Source organism: Bison bison, unplaced genomic scaffold (assembly GCF_000754665.1).
Source record: "Bison bison bison isolate TAMUID 2011002044 unplaced genomic scaffold, Bison_UMD1.0 scf7180017864451, whole genome shotgun sequence".
NCBI classification, from domain to species: domain Eukaryota; kingdom Metazoa; phylum Chordata; class Mammalia; order Artiodactyla; family Bovidae; genus Bison; species Bison bison.
The window spans coordinates 6868811-6876606 of NW_011495013.1; the positions used below are offsets into that span (position 1 = coordinate 6868811).

At 39.8% G+C, this 7796-nt stretch overlaps 1 protein-coding gene across 1 annotated transcript in view; it reads left to right on the top strand.

Moving 5' to 3' along the window:
* GABRB1 (gamma-aminobutyric acid (GABA) A receptor, beta 1) overlaps positions 1–7796 on the top strand; it is a 453599-nt gene that overhangs the window by 246801 nt on the left and 199002 nt on the right. The window lies entirely within an intron of this gene.

Here is a 7796-nt window from a genome sequence, read left to right on the forward strand (position 1 = left end):
CAAAAGCATCAATTCTTCGGTACTCAGCCTTCTTCACAGTCCAACTCTCACATCCATACATGACCACAGGAAAAACCATAGCCTTGACTAGACGAACCTTTGTTGGCAAAGTAATGTCTCTGCTTTTGAACATGCTATCTAGGTTGGTCATAACTTTCCTTCCAAGGAGTAAGCGTCTTTTCATTTCATGGCTGCAGTCACCATCTGCAGTGATTTTGGAGCCCAGAAAAATAAAGTCTGACACTGTTTCCACTGTTTCCCCATCTATTTCCGATGAAGTGATGGGACCAGATGCCATGATCTTCATTTTCTGAATGTTGAGCTTTAAGCCAACTTTTTCACTCTCCACTTTCACTTTCATCAAGAGGCTTTTGAGTTCCTCTTCACTTTCTGCCATAAGGGTGGTGTCATCTGCATATCTGAGGTGATTGATATTTCTCCCGGCAATCTTGATTCCAGCTTGTGTTTCTTCCAGTCCAGCGTTTCTCATGATGTACTCTGCATATAAGTTAAATAAACAGGGTGACAATATACAGCCTTGATGTACTCCTTTTCCTATTTGGAACCAGTCTGTTGTTCCATGTCCAGTTCTAACTGTTGCTTCCTGACCTGCATACAAATTTCTCAAGAGGCAGGTCAGGTGGTCTGGTATTCCCATCTCTTTCAGAATTTTCCACAGTTGATTGTGATCCACACAGTCAAAGGCTTTGGCATAGTCAATAAAGCAGAAATAGATGTTTTTCTGGAACTCTCTTGCTTTTTCCGTGATCCAGCGGATGTTGGCAATTTGATCTCTGGTTCCTCTGCCTTTTCTAAAACCAGCTTGAACATCAGGAAGTTCACGGTTCACATATTGCTGGAGCCTGGCTTGGAGAATTTCAAGCATTACTTTACTATGCTGAACTCTGGTTCAAATGGCTTTGGGGAAGATTAAGTGAACTAAATTTTTTCAAGTACTTGACTCAAACCTGACATGTGATTGATGTTCAATACATATTTGCAAAAAGAAATTTAATGAATGAATGGAACTCATACTGAAAGCCCATTCAGTATTGTTATAGTTTATTCAGTAGGAAAGGCCCAACGCATGACGAGGAAAGTGGGTAGAGAAAGTAATGTTTACTTGGCACTGATTGCACTACATGCATTAGATATGTGCAGTTTATTGAAAGGTTGGTGTGACCCAAGTGTCAAATAATTCTGTATTGATTTCTGGCAAGAAAGTGAGTATGTCTGAGTAATAATTGGTAACCATTATGTCTATGGTAGGCTGCAAGTAATGCCCCCTCAAAGATACAGTCACTTCCCAATCCCCCAACCTATGAATATCACCTTATTTTGTAAACAGTGTAACGAAGTTAAGGATCCAGAGAGAAATTGTTTATCCTGGATTATCTAAGTGGGCCTGAAATGCTACCACAGTGTAGCCTTATAAAGAAAGAGACTGGGAATTCTGAGATAGACACACAGAGGCAGTGTGAAGAAAGGGTGATAATACCACAAGTTAAGGAATACTTGACTCCAAGAGCACCAGAAGCAAGAAGACATAGGGAATGAAGTCCACACTAGCGCCTCAGGAGGGAGTATGGCCATGCCACCACTTTCATTTCAAGATTCTGGCTTCCAGAAATGTAAGAGAACAGATTTCTGTTGGTTTAAGCCACCAAATGTGTGGTAATTGGTGATCACAGCAGTAGGAAGCTAATACACTGTCTTTCCAAATGATTAGACTGTGCTAGCTTTCAAAGGTAATATTTGGCAAAATAAATTATTGTCACTATAATAAAGACTGAATTCTTCAGAAAATGTATTATTAATTGCTATAAAACATAGACAACCCAAATATTTTGTTGAACAACTGCTTTTCATTTCCCCAGAGCTTTGAGGCTAAATGAGAGAAAGATGGTGCTACCCATGAATTACATAAGTGTGTGTGGTGTGGGGGAGGGTTAGATGATAGGAAAGAAGGAAGTTAAATCTTAAAGTAGGCAGGGCCAATGGGGAGCTAAATGGAGGGGACTGGGCATTAAATCTTTCCATCAACCATGGCCAAGAGCTCAATTCTGTGGTTATCTGTGGAAAGTGACAAAAAGATTTTGGTCCATAAAACCAGAAATTTCCTGGTTGATATCTGAAACTAACCCCCAGACATGGTAGGCAAGGAGAGACCAAAGACACAAAGAGGCAGACCACTTCAGATTGGTAGGGGACAGTGTTAATAAGCAAGGAAACTTACTTATGAAGCTCGTCTTGGACAGCCACAAAGTGAGTAAATGCCTGCACTTGTCCACCAGAGTCTTAAACATTTGTATAGAGGTCTTAACTGGATCCAGTCATATATTCAGTCCAGATGGTCCCAACAACTCCTTGCTCTCTCAAGGCTGCATCTGTGAAAATGCAAATGGTGAGAAAAACAAGCATTTCAAGGATGGGGAGGGGGAGGAGTCTCTGCATGCCTGGGTCCAGTTCATGGGTCAACCAGCAGCCACATCCTCTCAACGACTTCCTCCAACAGAAGACCACCCAGATTCATGCAAAGAGATAAGAAGAATCTCAAGCTTTTCAGTGATGGGGGATGGGAGCTTGGGGAGATACTCTGTCAGTGACTCTGATGACACAGTTTTAATTCTGATCTGAGCAGAGAGATACCATTTGGAGGAAGTTGATCAGGGGCACAGTTTCATGAGTCAAATAAAAGAAACCATGTATACCAGTGCTTAACATTGAGCTTGCTGAGTATTTTCTCTCATGAGCCTCTTTATCCCATATCAATGGGAGGACTGCTCTCCATTCCACTGGTTAGACATAAGGTGAACTGAAAGTCACTCAGTTTTGTCCAACTGTTCGAAACCTCATGGACTGTAGCCCACTAGGCTCCTTTGTCCATGGAATTCTCCAGGCAAGAACAGTGGAGTGGGTTGCCATGCCCTTCTTCAGGAGATCTTCCTGACCCAGGAATCAAACCCAGGTCTCCTTCATTGCACACAGATTCTTTACCATCTGAGCCACCAGGGAAGCCCTGGTTAGAAATACCAGTGTCTAAAACAAGGCTTGGAACCTGTAAGCATTCATTAATTATGTGTTGATGGAATGAACTTCCAATGGAATCCATCTTGGGAATTTGTGTTACTGGGATGGGGGAGGAGGTTCTAAAAAGAACCTCAAATGAGGGACCATTATCTAGAATCCGGCCTTTATTTTCTTAAGAATACCTTCTGAATATTCAATGGAAGGCAGTCAAATTGCTGTCCAATTTCATATAATGGACCCTCATTTTGAGGGTTTTGTCAGACTAGGACTCTTATCAGGGCTACATTTATAAGGTAAAAAGTGTTTAAGATTTCCCATTCCTACCAGTTCAGTCTACTATTAAAAAAACAGAATCTCTAGAACTAGGGATAAGCATTAGAATGCTGAACCAGAAACCAAAGTCCTTGAGTCCCAATCCTTCACTCCATCCTACAGCCACATTGGCATTGGTGAAGCTTCTGGAAAATTACAATCATTTTACTAATAATTAAGGCCTTTTATGTTAAAACAACAGGGCATGATGTTTAGTAAAACTAATTTTTTTCCATAAGAAGTTTAAAATAAATAGGTATTTCAAGAGATTTATAGAAATAGTGTATGCTTAATTCATATCACAGTAATGCTCTGTTAATCATTTGATTTCTTTGGATCTCAGTTCTTTCATCTATAAAATAAGGAGTTTGAAACAATAATTATAGCCATATTAATAGTTGCCAATGGTCTAGAATCTATGACTCAATCACTAAAAGCTGGAAATATTCTGATTTTATGATGATAAATCACTTCCTTACCGCTGTAAATATACTTAGAAAGAAATCAGAATTTCTTGGATGGCAGTGGAAATTAGTCCTTTATGTGGTGCTTTTTATTATTTAACAACACAAAATGACAAAGCAATAGTTATGTGAGAGGTGTAAGCCTGGGAGACTGACAAATCCAATGATTTGGGGGATTGGATTAGCTTTTCATATTGACCAGAGAAATACCATGAGCTCTTTGAGTACTTGAACCATGTCTGCAACATACCTGAAACATAATAGCAGATATATTCATGTTCACTATGACAGCCTATTGTTAGACTTTATTTCCAGACACAGGCATGATAAGGAAAACTACAGTTTCTCACAAAATTTTGGCATTGTACCCATGCACTACTCTGTTCTAGTTATAATAAAGATTTTCCATGGCAACACATAAGGTCGTCCCTGGTAGCTCAGCTGGTAAAGAATCCACCTGCAATGCAGGAGACTCTGGTTCAATTCCTGGCTTGGGAAGATCCACTGAAGAAAGGATAGGCTACCCACTCCAGTATTCTTGGGCTTTCTTGGTGGCTCAGCTGGTAAAGAATCTGCCTGCAATGCGGGAGACTTGGCTTGGATCCCTGGGTTAGGAACATCCCCTGGAGAAGGGAAAGGCTACCCACTCCAGTATTCTGGCATGGAGAATTCCATGGACTGTTGCAAAGAGACATTGATGACAGTCATAATTATAGCGCATTGTATTTTTTAAATATTGCATCCAAGTATCTTCAAGTTCTGTGTATAGAGAATCTTATTTTTCCAACAATTACCAGGAAAGTAATGAGTATTATTCTTCTAGTCTACAAAAATGGAGGAATCAAGCTTCAAACAGAACTGTGAATTTAAGTTTTGTCCATGGTGTTGAAGTTAACTGAGCTCTCATCTGTCACAAAGGCATCAGTACTAAAGGCCCTCCTGGTGCTTTCACCAAACGTTCAGCTCTAAGACCCCATAACCAGAACCACTTTCCTCCAACCTTCAACATAGTAGTCATCAGCTTGGTCCTTAAAATGTGATAAGACTGACTTCTGATAATTCTTTCACTGAGGTCACCAGGGGCTCTTAATTTCCAATCCAGATAGCTATTTTTAGTTATCATTCTTTTAGGCATATTTTAGACATTTACATATTTATCTATTTTTGCCATTCTTTGGCTTTTGAGGTAGAACTTTCTTATTTCTCTTCTTTATTGCCTATTCCTCATCCTCATGGCTCAGAGGTGCGGGAGACCCAGCTTTAATCCCTGTGTCGGGAAGATCCCCTGGAGAAGGAAATGGCAACCCACTCCAGTATTCTTGCCTAAAGAATCCCATGGATGGAGGAGCCTGGTAGGCTACAGTTCACGAGGTCAAGCAGTGACCTCACACTACTAAGCGACTTCACTTTCACTTTCATCCTCTAACAATCCCTCAACTGTTAATCTTTTCCAAGTTTCTTACCAACCCTCTTATCTGAGCCCTCTACAATCACTTACTTCTGTGATTTTAAAAATCACCTTTTTGCTAAAAATTCTGGTCTGTCATATGAACCCCAAACTTAATACACATATCCCCATCTGGACTCCTTGCATGCATTTCAGATTTAGCACTTGATGTACACTGTAAGTTCCAAGATGGAACTCTTAAGTTTCTCCTGCAAGCCTGCTCCAACTCTAGCAAAATACACTTCTAATATGAGTACTGACCGCTATCCCATCTTCTAGACATCTTCATCAGAAAAACTCAACTCCTCATGGCACATCCCATGGATAATCAAATTTTTCAGATTCTATCTCAAAAATTCTTCTCAAATTACTTTTATTGTCTCCATTCCCACTTCCTCTGCTATAACTCAGATTATCATCTCTGTTTTTATGTTTTGATAATCCCTGTCTTCTCATTCTCTCGCTATACTCTTGACAATTCTCCACACTGCTAACAGTCACTGTCCTACAAAATGAAGCCAATGGCATTAGTCTGTTACTCAAAAACATCATAGAACCTTCAATAATTTGGAATAAAACTCTTCTGCTGTTGACATGTGAGGAGGTTGGCAATCTGGCCCCGCCTCTTTCTAGCATCTACTTTTACTGCTCTGTCAAACAGAACTACTAAGATTGAACTTCTTTAACTTTCCACTCATAACAAACTTTTTCAGGGTTCTACTTCTTTGAACAATGTCTTTGTTCATGATGCATCTAACTTCTCAATAGAGCATTTTCTTATTATTTTGGGAATGATCTTATTATTTTGGGAATGATCCTCTAAGTTTTTGGAGCTTTTTTAGCTCTTAAACATATGTAAGTGCTAACTCACCAAATTTTACTATAATTTCTTCATTTATGTCAGGTCACATGACTAAATACTGTTAATTTATCAATATCTATGTACAAGATTCTTAACAAATCTAAAAAGTGAAATCTGATATGCAGTATCTTTTAGAAATTACATGCTAATTATATTTTATGCTGTTTTAAAAATACTATGGTTTCAAATGGGACCTGATTGAACTTAAAAGCTTTTACACAGCAAAGGAAACCATAAATAAAATGAAAAGGCAGCTCACAGAATGGGAGAAAAATATTTGCATACAATATAAACCATAGGGGTTAATTTTCAAAAGATACAAACAGCTCATATAACTCAATATAAAAAAAAAGTGGAAAAAAATGGGCAGAAGACCTAAATAGACATCTTTCCAAAGAGGACCTACAGATGGCCAATAGGCACATGAAAAGATGACCAACATCATTAAATATTAGAGATATGAAAATAAAAATCACACTGAGATTTTACCTCACCAGTGAGAATGGCCATCATCAAAGCATCTACAAAAAATACTTGCTAGAGAAGACGTGGAGAAAAAGGGAACTTCCTACTCTATTGGTGACAACGGAAATTGGTGCAGCCACTGTGGAAAACAATACGGAGGTCCCTTTAAAAACTAAAAATAGAACTACCATATGATCCAGCAATCACACTCCTGGGTACATATTGGAGAAAACTATAATCTGAAAAGTTTCATGCACCTCAATGTTCATCAGATCAGATCAGATCAGATCAGTCACTCAGTCGTGTCTGACTCTTTGTGACCCCATGAATCGCAGCACGCCAGGCCTCCCTGTCCATCACCAACTCCCGGAGTTCACTGAGACTCACGTCCATTGAGTCAGTGATGCCATCCAGCCACATCATCCTCTGTCATCCCCTACTCCTCTTGCCCCCAATCCCTCCCAGCATCAGAGTTTTTTCCAATGAGTCAACTCTTCGCATGAGGTGGCCAAAGTACTGGAGGTTCAGCTTTAGCACCATTCCCTCCAAAGAAATCCCAGGACTGATCTCCTTCAGAATGGACTGGTTGGATCTCCTGGCAGTCCAAGGGACTCTCAAGAGTCTTCTCCAACACCACAGTTCAAAAGCATCAATTCTTCAGCGCTCAGCCTTCTTCACAGTCCAACTCTCACTTCCATACATGACCACAGGAAAAACCATAGCCTTGACTAGACGAACCTTTGTTGGCAAAGTAATGTCTCTGTTTTTGAACATGCTATCTAGGTTGGTCATAACTTTCCTTCCAAGGAGTAAGCGTCTTTTCATTTCATGGCTGCAGTCACCATCTGCAGTGATTTTGGAGACCAGAAAAAAAAAATTCTGACACTATTTCCACTATTTCCCCATCTATTTCCCATGAAGTGGTGGGACCGGATGCCATGATCTTCGTTTTCTGAATGTTGAGCTTTAAGCCAACTTTTTCACTCTCCACTTTCACTTTCATCAAGAGGCTTTTGAGTTCCTCTTCACTTTCTGCCATAAGGGTGGTGTCATCTGCATATCTGAGGTGATTGATATTTCTCCCGGCAATCTTGATTCCAGTTTGTGTTTCTTCCAGTCCAGCATTTCTCATGATGTACTCTGCATATAAGTTAAATAAACAGGGTGACAATATACAGCCTTGACGAACTCCTTTTCCTATTTGGAACCAGTCTGT